Below are 17,012 nucleotides of genomic sequence, written 5' to 3' on the forward strand. Positions count from 1 at the left end.
CTGTCCCATGGAGTAGCCCGGGGGCGATTGGCCACTCCCGAGGGAGGAGGAGGTGCTGGGGCCCTTGCAGGTGACTCCTGCAGGGAAGGTGCCGGAGCACTGTACCACCTCGGACTCCCCCCCCTCCTGTCCCTAGTGCATCTGGTGGGCAGCGGGCAGAACAGGGCAGCACCAGGCTACCCGGGACGCCCGAGCAGCCGGGCCCATCCAGGCCAGGCCGCCCCAGGAGCCTTGTCACAGGGCAGGAGTCACAGTAGGCCGCCTCCACTCCTGCTGTACCGTTTGGGGAACTACCTAGGTGCAGTGTTAGGGCCTGAAAGGCCAGAAAGTTAGACACCAGTTAAGTTGGCACAGGTGTAGGGCGTTGTGCGGCCTCCCATGCCTGGCCAGGCCCCATGTCCCGCTAATTGTTCCCCTCCTCCTCAACCTCCTCACCCTCCTCCAGCACATCGCCCCTCTGCTTGGCTACATTGTGGAGGATGCAGTAGACCACCACGATGCGGGCGACCCTCCTAGCCTCGTATTGGAGGGCCCGTCCAGAGCGGTGCAGGCACCTGACGCGCATCTTCAGGACCCTGAAGTACCCCTTCACAACACCCCTGGTCACTGTAAGGGCATCATTGTAGCGGGTCTCCGCGTCGGTCTGTGGCCTCCGTATAGGCGTCATCAGCCATTACCGCAACGAGTAACCCCTGTCACCCAGCAGCCAGCCCCGCAGTCGGGGGGTGCCCCTCGAACATGTCAGGGATCACCAAGTGCGCCAAGGTGAATGTGTTGTGCACACTGCCCGGGTATCGGGCGCAGACGTGCATAAAGCGCATCTGATGGTCACAGACCAGCTGAATGTTCATCGAATTGTAGCCCTTTCTGTTCGTGTATAGCGGCCTATTATTCACGGGTGGACGTAGGGCAACATGCATCGCATCGATCACCGCTTGGACCCGGGGCATCCCAGCGATGGCAGTGAACCCCGCTGCCCGGGCATCCTGGTGGGCGTAGACCACAGGGTACTGTATGGATTGGTCTGCTTGGGCATATAGGGCATCCGTGATGGCATGGATGCACCTGTGCACCGATGTCTGCGAAATCCCAGACATGTCCCCATTCTGCGACTGGAAGGGCCCCGCGGTGTAGACGTTGAGCGCTGCTGTCACCTTGACAGTCACCGGGAGCGGGTGTCCTCTCCCATACCAATGTGGTGCCAGGCATGCCATCATCCGGCAGATGTGTCACATTGTCTCTCTACTCATCCACAGTCACCTCCTGCATGCCCAGTCCGGCAGGTCCTCAAATGACAAGCGGTTGCGGTACAAGCGGGCATCATGCGGTGCCCCCTTGGCACCTCCTCCTCCTCCCCTCCAGCCTGAGAGGCTGCCACCTGCCCCTCCACAGCCCGTTCCTCTGCTGCAGCTTCTGCCTCCTCTCTGAGCGGTGTCTGCTCATGCTGCCACATGCAGTGCTGCGGCCCTCGCCACTGCGGCCAGCATCGCGGGTTGGTGTCTGAAAGCCATTATCTGCAGGGGGTGAAAGGCACACATGTTAGCATGGCACAGACTCCCCTGCCCAACCAGGTGCCATGGACTACACGGTGTCCCCGTTGGCACTGCGGGCACCTCCCACACATCTCACCCCACCCCAGCATCCCAGCCCCATCGGTGCCCCCGGTCCTGACTCCCGTCCCTGCTGCCAGGGGCACCGTTGCCTGGCACTGCCCTCATTGGGGGCTGCCGTCGGTGTGGCCCTGGGTGGTCCCCCGGTGGGTGGCTGCTGGTTGGGTGGGGTGTTTGGGAGCGGGGGAGGCGGGGGGGGGGCACACCCATATGGCCTGTGTCACTGTGTAGAACCAGGGGCCGAGGTGGGTGGTCAGCAAGGTGGCCACTGATATGGCGGTCGGTGCCTGGGCACCGCCCAAATCTTGTGGGGTCTCACTGGCTGCTTGGCCCGCACTCCCCCCTTCCCCAGCCTTGGCAGCGCCCCCCGACCCCCCGCCGAAGCCAACACGGCCGGTGTCCGGGCCAGCAGCCCGCAGGCACTCCACACCATTTCCTACCTCCCCTCTCTCGCTCAGCAGCCAGGACGCCAGGTTCACGATTTTTAAAACCACAAGTGAACCACACCGTCGGGAAATCGGCCCATCGGAGGCGCTGAATCGCAGAGGCCCCGGAGCATCAGGCGCCAGACCCGCTAATTATATGCCTACTGTACTTTCAGGCCACGCAGCGTGCGTCGCATTACGCCATTTTGCGGGGTGCCGGAGAATCCCGATTTGGCGTCAAACCGGCGTCTACCGCGATTTTGGGTCGGAAGCTATTCTGCGCCCGATCGCGTTTCCCAATTTCGGCGTCGGCTCACAGAGAATCCAGCCCAGGATTTCTGCAATCTGTTATATAACGTGCGACATTCCATGAAATATTGGAATAACTGTTCATCTGTCTAAATTTATCAAAACCTGACCATGCTTCCTGTGCATTTAACAGATCATCTTTCCGTTAAATGTTCAAATGTCCATACCTTCCTCAGTGTCCAAATGATGAGCCCCTAGCCTTGAATATACTTTGCCCCTGATCTTGCTTCTAGTGGGAGGTGAAGTGCCAAGGCCATATCTTGCTTTTTCTTTGGTAAGGACATAACCCATGTCTATGCATCCATCTTCCATTGGTCATAAGGTACAGCTTCATATAACAACAGTGGAAAATCAATCCCTGATACTTTACACTTGGTTTCAGCCATTCTTCTCCAAATAACTCAAATTACAATCTTCTGTCTGAATAGTGTCACGTGAGAGTACCTTTAAGAAATGGGTGTTTATAAATGGGTGTGTGTATAAATATCTGTAGTGAGGGTACCTTTAAGAAATGGGTGTTTATTACTGCAGTGATGTCAGAGAGTGGGTGGAGCTGGACTTTCTGTCAGCTTTTTACTTTTGTTTTAGGCTGTTTGCTGCAGGGTGTGTTTTAGTTTCGTTTTCAGAGCTGGATAGCTGCAGTCACAGCCAGAAGGTGAATGGATCTCTCTCTGTAATGTAAAGACTGTAAATCGATCCTGGTGATTTAAAACTAATAACAGTAGTGACATTAACCTGATATGCTTCTGGTAAAGTCGTATGGATATTAAAAGGAAAGCTTAAAGGTTTACTTAGTGTTGTATTCTTTGGGGGTTGTATTTGAATTGATGGTTGTTAAGATGTTCACTGTATGTTTTAAAAAGGTTAACTTGAGTTCATAGTATAAACATTGTTTTGCTTTAAAAAATACTTTGCCATTTCTGCTGTACCACACCTGTAGAGTGGGCCGTGTGCTCCCGATACCACAATCTATTAAAAGTTGTGGGTCAGGAGAACTCCATGATACACTTTGGGGTTCTCTAAACCCTGGCCTATAACAATAGGTATCGTAGTTTGCCATCTTCACCTTTAGGCCAACCATCATCTGCTACCAATTTTAACAGGGTTCATGCTGGTTTGTGAAGTCAAAACTAATACACAGGACCTTCCCTGTCGGAGAGAGTTTATTTACTTTCTTCAATGTCAACACTCCTCACTTACATTCAGTGTCCCAGCTATCCTATTTTTTTGTGTTCATGTACTGTTATGGGTCTGGGTTTACAGAACCCCAAAGTCTTTCATGGAGTTCAACCGACCCACAACTTTTAATAGATTGTGGTGTGGGAAGCACACGGCTTACTCTCCAGGTGTGATACAGCAGAACTGGACAAATGGTTTTTAAAACAAAACAATGTTTATTCTATGAACTCAAGTTAACCATTTAAAAACAAGTATTGAATATCTTAACGCCCATTACTTCAAAGATAACCCCAAAAGACGACAACACTAAATAATCCTTCAAACTGTTCCTTTAAACATCCAAAAGACTTCAAACCTTTAAAAATAATAACACATTAGGTTACATTCAATATATTTATACTCTTTGGATTGCAGACATCAACAGACCAGCTCTGTGTTTCTTCCTGCAGCTCTCAGCAAAACACGCAGACACTCCCAGTTGCCTTCTCAAACTGAAACTCAAAAAAAGCAGAAGTGAGCTCAGCTCCTCCCACCCTCTGACATCACTTCAGTAATATGATCAGCTCCATTTCTTAAAGCTACATTGCTTAAACATCCATTTCTTAAAGGTACTCTCACATGACAGTACCCATCACCTGTTTCCCTGAATGAAATAACTGACATTAACAAAATGTAAGAATGTAATTGAAATGACATTGACAGCACGTACCTCCAGCTCCAACCTGGATGGAACCAGACACATAGATGTCCATTGCCACAATCATCTTCACAGCCTCAGGCAATGCAATAGTTGAGCTGTTCTGTTTTGGCTGCAGCAGGGGGCAGATTTCAGCGATGACATCCTTATTAAGTGCAGATGTCTCACACATTGTTCCTCGCTGACTTTCAGGTAGGAGAATTGGTTTCTAAACACCTTGGGTGGAAAATGGTGCTGCAGTAAACCATTATCTTCTCCCTCTTCTCTCATCTTGTCTTGCTCTACTTTACTCATTCTCCCAGTCATACTACCTTTTTAGCAGAATACCCACTTATGCACCAAGGTCAGAAGTAATTTTGTTTCCTGAACATAATCCATTGTGCTGAAATAACTAAGACTACCAAACCCAATTTTAGACCCTTTATGTTATTGGCAAACTTGGATATATGCCTCTATAATGTGTTGTCTATGTCATTAAATATATTCTGAATTGTTGAGGCTCAAGTACAGATATAAGTTCTCTGATGGTTATCATTCCTTTTTCAAATATGAAGAGTTAATAGATGAGTCACGTGTTTAGTCTGAGTTGTATGAGTATTTATATCCATTTTGTTTCAGTACCATTGCCCATTATCTTCTCTGAAATGAGTCATATTGCAGCCCTGTTTTGATATGAGTTGTGTTGACGACCAGGTTATCATTTTTTGAATCAGGTGATTCCACTTGTAGCCATCATCTGAATATCTATAGAGGGAAAGACATTCCGACTAGATACACATTTTTCAATATTCATGCTGTTAATAACACCATCACATTTGGAACTCCATCAAGTGAACCCTCGTTCAGTAATTAGTTGAGAAAATGAACAGTTAAAAAACATCAGTAACATCAAGTCAGTCACCTCCTGTTAAACTGCTTAATGGTTGAATGTGATGGAATAAGGTTCCTGATTGCTTTAATGTGCACATTCAAAGCAATCACTAAGTGTAATGTTCAGGGCTCCCTGCAACTGCTGGTATCAATGAAGAGAGTCTTTACTGAGGTGAAAGCAGGGACAATGCTATATTGTTGTGGTATCAAATCATTGTTCTGTAAATTAAGCTAAAAGGATATAACTGAACTTCAAGATTTCCCTTCTTTCTCTGTTGACGCCATCTGCTGCTTAAGTGTTCACATAAGACATTGCTGTTCCTCGATGCAATAACTAAAATCTTTAGTTTGTGCAAGCTCTATTTAATATTACACAAATTTTGACTTACAGCATAGGCACATTTTTTGACATTTTGAAATACTAAATAGCTGGTTGAGTTATTTCTGTAAGATCAGCCACTTAATAATCAGCTCATTTGTTTTTTGCTCTTCAAATGGCAATATGTCTCCCCAGTAATTTATTACCCAAAATGCAAATTTGTAGCAATTGCATCTAAAGTAGAATTAATGTTAAACTAGCTATTTTGTGTTAAATGGACGATTACATTACCGGGGCAGACTAATTTAATCCATTTTTGTTTATTTTCATATTCAGATGGCTGTTTCTTAACTGACCTCTAAACAGCTGTTAATGCAACCGTTCAAGAATAGAGTTCTCAGGCCAACCAGGGATGGGCAATAAATGTCAGCCTTGTCAATTACGCCTACATTCCAAGAATAATTTTTTTTTAAAGTATTGTATCAGAACAATTTTTTTAACATTTGGAAATGTTTCATTTGACACGCCTGCTCTGATCCTTATTAAAGATGTATTTGTATTATTCCATTACTGTTATCTCATACATCATGTAAAGTGAATAAAACTGTACTCTGGTTTTAATTAACTTGTTTCGTTAAATGACAAGCTCTCCTTGTCTGAGTGATGAGATCCCATCAGCAGCATTCAGCACACACTGTAACAGTGAGTCCACCTGCACACACACTTCTAAAGCTTAGGCAGTCTGTTTCAATTTAGTTGATAATTGGACAAGATTGATATTTTTAACATTTGAGATCTTGTAGAATACTTTCTCTTTCAACTACTGCAGTGCACTTCCTGCAAGCAGATGTGCAGGGCAATTTTCAACTGTCATTTGTCACCTGATGGAATAGCTGACCAGGGAATTGTAGGTGGGGGAGGGGGCACCCTGGCTGCCTCGTTGATGGCCAAGGCCTGCCAACGGCAATTTTGCCTTAAGAGCCACTGATGGTCACTTGACAAGACAACCCCAAACTTTTATTTCCTCCATTTCTGTGGTTCCAGCAACAATGAGGCAGCTCGTTGCCAGTATGTGTTGACTGGCCCCAGCTTCCGACTCCAACCCCCAACTTATCCTGCCACTCAGTTCAACACATCTGGTGAACTACAGCAGAGTGGCCACTAGGGGAGTTGCAGATTGCCAGCTACGTCCAAACATGACTACAACTTGGCTGTTTGCCTGTCCTGAAAATCTTGAGCTAATTTCAGGCAGATGTTACAGATTCCAATACTTGTCCCCGCCGATCCAAAAGCTACACTTTTTTGCAAGGGGACATGGACTGTCGAGTTAACAATTAATTTATCTGCGGTATCCATAGATCATAAAACGTACAGGGAGGAGGCCATTCGGCCCATCGAGCTTGCACAGGCCCATGGAAAGATCACCCTATCTAAGTCCACACCTCCACCCTATCCCCATAACCCAGTAACCCCATCTAACATTTTTGGACACTAAGGGCAATTTAGAATGGCCAATCCACCTAACCTGCACATCTTTGGACACTAAGGGGCAATTTAGCATGGCCAATCCACATAACCTCCACATCTTTCGACTGTGGGAGGAAACCGGAGCACCAGGAGGAACCCCACAGACACTGGGAGAACGTGCAGACACCATCCACATAGACAGTCACCCAAGCCGGCAATCGAACCGGGACCCTGGAGCTGGGAAGCAACTGTGCTAACCACTGTGCTGCCGTGCCACCCATGTGACCTTGTGTTATGGTATACTTTCTTTGAACTGCTTCTAAGACCAAATGCAAACCAAAGGTTTCAACGATGAAAGCAACTAAAATATTTATTGACGATTGGGTATAAATTAACGAGCCATGAAGAAATTTGCCAAATATGAAACAAAATTAATGGTGTAGATTTTATTCTCCCAACAGCATGCCAATTATGACACTAACATCTGCCCACTCTCCTGTGAGATCTTTTACTGTGACCTTTGGTTGTGAGAAATCCAAAACAGTGCGGTACTATTGACGAGGGGCTGGATTCCCCATTTGGGAGACTAAGAGGCAAATCGGCCAGCGCACTGCCCACCTGAAACTGAGCGATTCCCGGCCCTGCTGGCGTCTGATTCACTGGGATCGGGATTCGCGTTAAAAAGCCTCACAAGCAGGAGCAGGGTTTATGCACTCCACTCACCACAGACTGTAATTCCAGCCAAGAAGGTGGCTGCACAAAGACCAGCCACTAGATTCCATGAGTCGGTGCTTGATGCCATCGGGAAAAGAGGAACACCCTCTTCCCCAGAATGGATCAGGGACTCAAGCCCATCCTTATCAACAGTGCCTGAGATAGGGCAGCACGTGGTGCAATGGTTAGCACTGGGACTGCAGCGCTGAGGACCCGGGTTGGAATCTCGGCCCTGTGTCACTGTCCGTGTGGAGTTTGCACATTCTCCCCCTGTCTGCTTGGGTTTCACCCCCACAACCCAAAGATGTGCAGGTTAGGTGGGCCATGCTAAATTGGCAATGCTAAATTGCCCCTTATATTGGAAAAAAAAATAATTGAGTACTTGACATTTTAAAAAATAAATAATCAGTGCCTGAGATGAGGTGACAGAGGCTGCCAGTGCTACAAGCCTCACCGGAAGGATCAGCAGGCAATGCAGGAAGAAGATGAACAACCTCTTGGGCAGCTCGGGTAAGTCACCACCTCCGTGCCCCTTGCATCACTCCCATCCATCACTCCTCACATCAGCCCCCAATCCTCTAGAGGGCAACAACACGACCTCCCTTCATCTCCCTTACAATCCCAACCTCCCCAACTCCTATCCGCTTTGGCAAGGAGCCTTGCTTACACATGCCACTAGCTACAAATCCACCATAGAACTTGCCTCCCAGCATCTCACTATGTCCTTTCTGTGTCCCTCAGGATAAAGCGACCCATAATCAGTGGGAGGGTCAGCAAACAGGAGGGGGCATCCCAGACATTCGGCTCCAGTCTGTCAGAGGAGAGGGCCCTGCAGCTTGCAGGGGAGGCCAAGGGGAGGGCAGTGGCTGCGATGGAGATTGACAAGCGATAAAGAAATGAGAATACAATGCAGCGCAAATGTGCCTATCACATGTGAGTCACCCTTCTCCCACAGACCAGTTATTTCCAAGATCTCACCCCATGTCTTTTGTCTTGAAGGATCACCATCAGATGAGGCAGGGATGTCCGGGGTCATTGCCCATTAACAAGATTCCCAGCACACCCCAGAGCACCACTCTGGGGAAGACACTGCCGTTTCGCCACTGCTTTCACCAGCACCATCCACTATCACCTCAGTGGGTAAGCTTAGTGATTAAACTTCTGGGTCACCATCTGGTGAGCACCACACACATGCTGCAGCTCATTAAGTGGAGTCAGGGACTCCCCAGGGAGCGTTCAGTCGGAGGGCTGCCCGATCCCAGTGAGAGAGCAGTCACAGGCGGACATGTTCAGGTGCAGATGGACATTGCAATAGGGCTCCAGAACTTAGCCCATCCACGATAGGTCATGATTGAAGGCATCGAAAGCATTGGCTGGGCACTGACTGATCTTTTCCAGTCACTGAGGCACTTAGGGGAATGCAGTGCTCATTGAGGGTCATGCCCAAGTCTCACTGCGCCATGGCTGAGTGCATTGACAATGGCTCGGACGAGGGTAGGCCTTCAGGACTTGCAGTGACAGTGGTGCCTCCAGAGCTCACTCCGACCTCACCTCCGTACCAGGGAGTAACCAGGGGCCATTGGGCACCCCGAGGGAGGAGGATGTGACGGGGTCCATGCCGGTGCCTCCGGTAAGGGAGGTGCTGGGACACGTCAGCGCTTCAGAATCCTCCCCTAACTGACACTCGCGCACCTTATGGGCAGCAAACAGAACAGGGTGACATGTTGTCATCTTTGACACTGAATGTTGGCTGGGCCCATCCAGGCCTAGGCACGTCAGAGGACGATTGCCAAGGGCATCACAGGTCAGAGGGCGAGACAAGCAGCAGGCCACCTCCATTTCTGATCTGCTGTCTGGGAAACACGTCAGAGGAGTGGTAGGCCACAAAAGATTAGGAAGACAGATGATACCTATGTTGGCACCTGTGTGGTGGATAGAAAATAGTTAGGGGTAAAGGTACACTTATTGGAAATACACACAATTAAGCACCGTTTTGCACCACCAGTCCAATCTGCCTCAACCCCTGTCTCATGGGTGTGAAGGACAGGTTGGGGGTGGGAGCTGGTGAGTCTGCCGGGTAGGACGGGGGGGCAGGGTGGGAGCGGGGGGGCAGAGTGACCGTGACAGATGTGCATTCCACATGGTGACACCCTCACTGAGAAGTGGCAGAGCATGGGGAGCGGGGTGGGGGGGGGGGGGGGTTAATGTGAGCCTACCTTGCATTTCAGCACTTCCCAGTGTGTGAGCCTAACCATTCACCATTTCTTGCAATCCCCCCCCCCCCACTCCCCCACACCTTCCAAGAAACCTGGGAAGGGGTGGGGACCATCCTGCTTCCAGAAACAGTTGGCATGCCTCAACTCATTTGCTGGCTAGGTTTATTAGAGCTCAAGAAACCCAACAGCTGAGTAGAGATGAAAACGACAATAACCAGGTCAGTGCATTCACAGTCTACTGCAATGGTAAAGGCACTTCACCCCAAACCTTTGACATCATTCTGCACTTGTGTCCATTTGCACCAGTTTGCAATGATCTGCATTCCAGAGTGATCTTTCAGTCATCATTTGACAGCTAATAGAGATCAAATTAAATCACTGTCCGGAAATGAAATCACACACAAACCACATCAATTACAAATATTTAGATAAAACATTCAGCTGACATAATTTGGTGATCAAGTGCTATGGTAATGAAGCTGAAACAACATCATCAGCGTTAATGTACTTAGCAGAAGATATTCAACTGATGCCTAAAGTCATCACGGAGTTTGAAATCCCAGCTGATGCAGTGCATTCAATGTGCAGATTGCTTAACATAGACCAGTGCTCAAATCACTATGGCGATTCTAATAGTGGGGGTATCAGGATCTGGAGGAGCAGTGCATTAAACAAATTCTGGCAAATTTTCCAAAATAAATTATGAATTGGTTCACAAAACAACAACAGTGTGAGCTTATATAGTGCTTTTAATATAATAATGTCCTAGGAGTGTCAGACAAAATTTGACAGAAATCTGCATTTATATTAGAAAGCTCAGAAATCAGCAAAAGCATTTTTCATAGCATCACATCTGAATGACAACACTGCTGATAATACACAATGGATTACTATCTTGATTATGCATTGAAATCTTCGAGTGGGACCTTTGAAACCACAATATTAGCTTTATGTGGGAAAAATGTACTGTGGAGATCATACTTAAGAGTCTCGAAGAGTGACTGGCCTGATGAGTGAGAACTCCCTGACAGGTACTTGAGAAGTTAAACCAGGTTTATATACAGTAGGATATATAATTCTCCAGGACCCTGGAACTTTCGTTCCTAGGGGGGTCATACTGCAGAGGTACTATGGAGAATGCATTGGTGGACTCTCCCACTCCACCCCCCGACATCGACCAGGTAAGGGAATTTCCCATTTAACCTTGCAATAGCCAATTACCCTGTGCCTGGACCCATTCGAAACTTCACCTTAAAATGGGACTTGAACATTGGTTAGCACTGCTACCTCACAGCACCAGGGACCCGGGATTAATTTGAACCTTGGATGACTATGTGGAGTTTGCACATTCCCCCCGTGTCTGCGTGGGTTTCCTCCGGGTGCTCCGGTTTCCTCACACAGTCCAAAGGTGTTCAGGTTAGGTGGATTGGCCATGCTAAATTGCCCCTTATGGTGGGGTTGCAGGAATAAGCCGTGGGATTGGGTCTAGGTAGCGTGGTCCTTCAAAGAGTTGGTGCAGACTCGATGGGCCGAATGGCCTCCTGTAGGGACTCTAGGATTCTATAGCTTCCTACTTTCTTCGCAGAGCAGTTACCTCGAAAAAATCGGAAGGATTTAAATCAGTCCTGGGGAACTATACTATTGACCCCAATGACTCCCCATCTAACCACTCACCCCAACCGCCTGACAGCCTCCTCATCCCTCCCCAATATCCCCTTCCCCCTCAGCCCCTTTTCTCATGCCTTTCCCCTCCCCTCTTCCCCCTCCCCTCTTCCCTTTCTCCACCCCCAATCTTCCTCCCCAATCCCCCTGCAAAACTGATATCAAAACGTCCTGGTAGGGCCTCTTGCATTTATTTTAAACTATTTTCAATATATATAACACCAGCAGGAGTGGGTCAACTCCATGTGGCCACATCTTTGGAATCTAGGAATAAATGGGCACATTTTCCACCATTCAAAGGTGCTGATTAAAACATAGATGTCATTCAAAATACAATCAACAATGTGAATGAAATGCATTTGAAATGTACAGTTTTGATACAACTAAACAACTACACAGTTAAATAGGAGAATCCAAACAAGGATAGGCCATTTGATCTTCAAACCACTTGCATCTTTCTATTAGATGGTGCCTAATCTGTACTTAAACTTTATTCACCTACCATTGATTCATGTCTTTTGATATATTTTCCTAATCAATTTTTAAAAATCTCAATCTTGAAAATTTCGATTGACCGAGCACAATTATGTGCAATGACCTCCAGAAGCTTCTCCACACTGTGATGTGGAGCTTGACACTACTTGTGCATTACCAGACCAACATAATGGATAAACTACCATGCTGTTCAGGGGAAGAGATTTGGTAATTATATTGATACATCTATGTGCAGTTTGCACCAACACATTCACCTTATTCTGGGAACAGAGGACAACAGTTCATAACTGATCTGTATTTTCAAAAGGTCATGAGTAAAATCCAGTACTGTGACACCCATCCAAAGTAAACATGTAAACAATTTAAATATCTTCTGAATCAATGGCATTTATATCAGAGCACCAACTTTCCAATTTATAATGCCATCTGGGTTCCTTGATTAGACTGCAGCCTTGTTATAAATCATTGCATCACTCCCAGCCAATCAACAGGAACATTTATCAATTCAAAGGTTGAGAGACGTGTGAAAATTACACTTTCAAAATGGAACCACATGCAATCCAATTGAGAAACTGAAACACAACTCATAATTAAGCAACTACAGATGTAGCAACAATCTGCACACATTTTAAAAATAACACACAAACTGGTTTCTAAATGATCATGCTAACAATCCTATTTTCACTGTCAAATTGCCATTCTGCTTCTTTTTCCTTACCCAGGTCAGGCTTTGAGAGGATAGTTGTGGGGGTGGGAGGTGGTCCAGGCGGGTGGTTAACGGATGGGGAAGGGTAGTCAGTGATGGGAACAGGGGAGTAGTTGGGCGGTCGAGGAAGGTAGTTGTGGGGGTGCTCGATGGGACAGTAGTCTAAGGGGTGGGCTCAGTACCATAATTATCCCAGAGTTAGAAGTGGTCTTAATTCATCTACACTTTTCTGGGTAACTTTACTGCTAAGCGGGTTGGAACCATCTGAATTTTTTGTTTCAAATCAGGGGCGTCATTCTCCGACCCCCCGCCGGGTCGGAGAATGGCCGTTGGACGCCGTGAATCCCGCCCCCGCCCCCGCCGAAGTCTCCGCTCCCGGAGATTGGGCGGGGGCGGGAATCCGGCCGCGCCGGTTGGCGGGACCCCCCGCTGGATTCTCCGGCCCGGATGGGCCGAAGTCCCGCCCAGGAATTGCCTGTCCCGCCGGCGTAAATCAAACCTGGTATTTACCGGCGGGACCAGGTGGCGTGGGCGGGCTCCGGGGTCCTGGGGGGGGCGCGGGGCGATCTGACCCCGGGGGGTGCCCCCACGGTGGCCTGGCCCGCGATCGGGGCCCACCGATCCGCGGGCGGGCCTGTGCCGTGGGGGCACTCTTTCCCTTCCGCCTCCGCCACGGCTTCCACCATGGCGGAGGCGGGAGTGACTCTCCCCATTGCGCATGCGCGGGAAACTGACAGCGGCCGCTGACGCTCCCGCGCATGCGCTGGGAAACTGACAGCGGCCGCTGACGCTCCCGCGCATGCGCCGCATTTCCGCGCCAGCTGGCGGGGCAACAAACGCCATTTCCGCCAGCTGGCGGGGCGGAAATCCCTCCGGCGTCGGCCTAGCCCCTCAATGTTGGGGCTAGGCCGCCAAAGATGCGGAGACTTCCGCACCTTTTTGCCGGCGCGATGCCCGTCTGATTTGCGCCGGCTTTGGCGCCAGTCGGCGGGCATCCCGCCGTTGGGGGAGAATTTCGCCCCAGAGCTTTGGATGGTTCCTGGTGTACGATAATTGCCCATCGTAAGTTTAAATTTCCTAGTCAATTCCCATGCAATCCTTTCCTGGGAATATCTGCAGGGGTCTCCCTGATGGAAGTTCTAGGCAATTTTGTTATTAATCTGATTTATGATGCCAGTAAACTTTATGCAATCAATTGATAAATTGTTGAAAAAGGACAACGTTTTTGAGAAACAGGTGAAGCTAGCCGTTTCACGGTGTCACTGTGCAGTAGCAGCACAAGTGGTATTCATCGCTAACAGAATGCTGCCGTCAAGCCAAACGGACGTTCTGCCCATCACACAAATGAGTAATGCGGTACGCAAATTTTAGTGTCAGTGTGATGTCGGCCCTATGCCCCATTGGCTGGTAAATCGTATCAAGCAGAACATCCTTTCACTGTGTGGATTGAGAAAGATACAGACCAAACACAACCAACCCGTACTTGCAAAAACTGAAAACACTGGGGAAATCTTGAGGCCACACCTGCCGCCCGCAGGATCTGCAGTAAGGGCGATCACATTTCTTGATTTTCCCCGCCCCTTGCCAGTGACGTCACTAGATTCATGCCCGCATAGCGTGTGAACCTCATTTTAATAAATTCTAATACATTTCCCTCTACACCTAGCGCCCCCTCCACCCCTGCCAAATGATCCCCCCTCACTGAATATTGTTTACAACAGGTTGGACGAGTGTGAGGCAGGTGAGGGGATCCCTCCAAGAGCATAGAGATAGAGAGATGGGTATAGCCCCCAGTAAGGGGGAGGGGGAAGTGTATAGGGACATGCCTGGGATGTGCCCTGGAACTGTCCCCGGCACAGCTCAACCTGCACCAGGGGACAGTGTACATGTGTGGTGGGCGGATGGGGAGTGTGGACATTGGTGGGGGGGACGCCAGTGATGAATATCGGGGGGGGGTTTGGGTGTTTTGCTGATGATGAATGGTGTGGGAGGCGATGTGGTTGGGAGGGGTAAAGCCTCTGAGACCTCCGGGATGTGGGCTGGGTGCCATTAGATGGTAAAGCTGGATGGAGCGCACTTTAAAGATGGCGTCCTGATCGATTTGGAGTCAGGTCCTGCAAGAGTTACGGTGTAAACCACACCTAGTCACTGATTTTTGGCAAAGATGCTGAAGAGCCTGTGTGAAAACAGGTCTGTGGCTGCTAGTTTTCTGTGTGAGCCTGTCACTTTGCCAAATTCTGGTAAGATTCCACCCATAGTGTCCAACATTAAGATGTGATTCTGTGATTAAACAATCCTCAGTATGCTAAGAATAAAGTTGACAACAAATTTACGATCGTCAACTGAGCTCACAGAATGGCACATTTGCATGTACTGGAAACCACATATATTAATACAGAAAAAACATGTGCACATATTGCACCTGTTTCAGCTAACAAAATTAATGATGGCCAATCACTGGTTCATTCCTCGAGGCAGTGCCTTGACCAGAGTCAAGCTGCCGGGTTTACATTTTCAAATAATGCTTGACACTTAACTGGCAGTCACCAATCTGGTGCATTCTCCATGCCACCACCTTTACTAACCAGAGTGCACTTGCCAACCAATCAGCACTCTCTTCTCAAACAGGACAGAGTTGTTGTTTCCCCTCACATTGGTATTCTTGTGATTGTCCTGATGAGTCCAAAAAGAAAAAGCTTTGACAAAATGTTTCTTTTCAGCAATACCAAAGGTAAATACCAGCAAACGACAATTAATAAATTATCAATTTTATTTCTGAGAATGGTTAAGATTTATTTAAGTGTTGTAAATATATTTGTCAAAGGATGGTAATCTTTATGCAAATGATTACTTAAAATAATTAACAGTTGGAAGAAATTATGGACATGATTCAGTGACTCCATCGTGCCCAGCGGGGATCTGGTCCTAACGGATGAATCGTGCAAAAGCCCCAAATGGGGCTCCGCGCTGGGCCAATTGTGATTTACCCGACTCGTTCCACTCGCCGTGATCTGGATCGCACCCTCACGAGCCGTGATCCAGATCAGTCTAATTTTTCATTTGAATACCCGGATGCTGGATTCACCTGGCACCTGGGACTGAACGACTGCACCTGCGAAACCTCGCCAGGGCACCATTTAGTAATGGTCCACACAAAAATGGACCATGCACAACGGCACCTCGGGGGGGGGGGGGGGGCTTACAGGCAATTGGAGAGCCCTGCGTGGTTGGGGACAGGGCAAGGTAGTACCCTAGCACTCCTCCTGGCACCCAGGCACCTTGGCACTGCTGGCCTGGCACCCTGGCAATGCCACCCTGGCACTTCTAGGCTGCCCAGATGGCATTGCCAAGGGTGCCCGATGCCAGGTTGACACTGCCAGGGTTCAGGCCTTACCCATAGGGCGGTTGAGGGGAGGTTCCCAGGGGCCTCAGGAAGGTTGGGGAGGGGGGGTAAGGAAATCAAGGCTGTCAGACAAAATGGCACCCCGATCTGAGAGCAGCCTTTCCTGCTGGCGAGATCAGCTCGTCAGCAGGATATCTTTCAGTGTGTTCTCAGCATTGAAAATCGCGGCCCGAAGCCCCAAAGAACGGCAAAGTGCCTTTGAATAACGGGGTGATTCTCGCCACTGTAGCCGCCGAGAAACACCCCGCTAAACGTGCCTGACAGCGGACTTTGTTTTAAGACCGCCAAATCGTGCACTATATCTGCATTGATTTATCCTTCCTATTCCCTCATTTACTCCATAATTGTATTCCTGACTCAAATGACCGAGCCTCAAGATCACAATTCACACGGAGGCTGCGAACTTCAGTTTTTCTCTGCTATTAAGGGAGAAATGTCACACATTTAAAATGACAGGGTTAATGACGCTCCCATTAACATTGGCGGACAAAAAAAAATGACACATACATTCACCATTCATTGAATAGCATTACCGATCATTGTTAACCTCCTATGTTTATTATTGTCGGTAAATTTGTCACAGATATTTTTTAAAAACACAACAAATACAATCGCTTCAAATATAGTTACAGATTAATGTGAGAGAGCATGATCGGTGACCAAACATGGCAGAAATTCAAAGGAAACTATGTGAGCTTCTGAGGAGAGAGCAAGTAGATGGTTATCATGATAGATTTCGATAAGAGAAAATAGGATGAGGCTCAAGTGGGGCACATGGTGCAAACTCTGATGGGGTATTCAGAAAATTAAACAAAATGTATGTAATGTGAATGTTTGTCATGTTTTGTACGAAGGCCACTTTATAATGTTCAACAAAACACAGAACGGGGGAAGAGTGAGTATCATGTATAAAGGCTAGTTCTCCATGTTTCATCACATG

This window comes from Scyliorhinus torazame, chromosome 3, assembly GCF_047496885.1.
Source record: "Scyliorhinus torazame isolate Kashiwa2021f chromosome 3, sScyTor2.1, whole genome shotgun sequence".
NCBI lineage: Eukaryota > Metazoa > Chordata > Chondrichthyes > Carcharhiniformes > Scyliorhinidae > Scyliorhinus > Scyliorhinus torazame.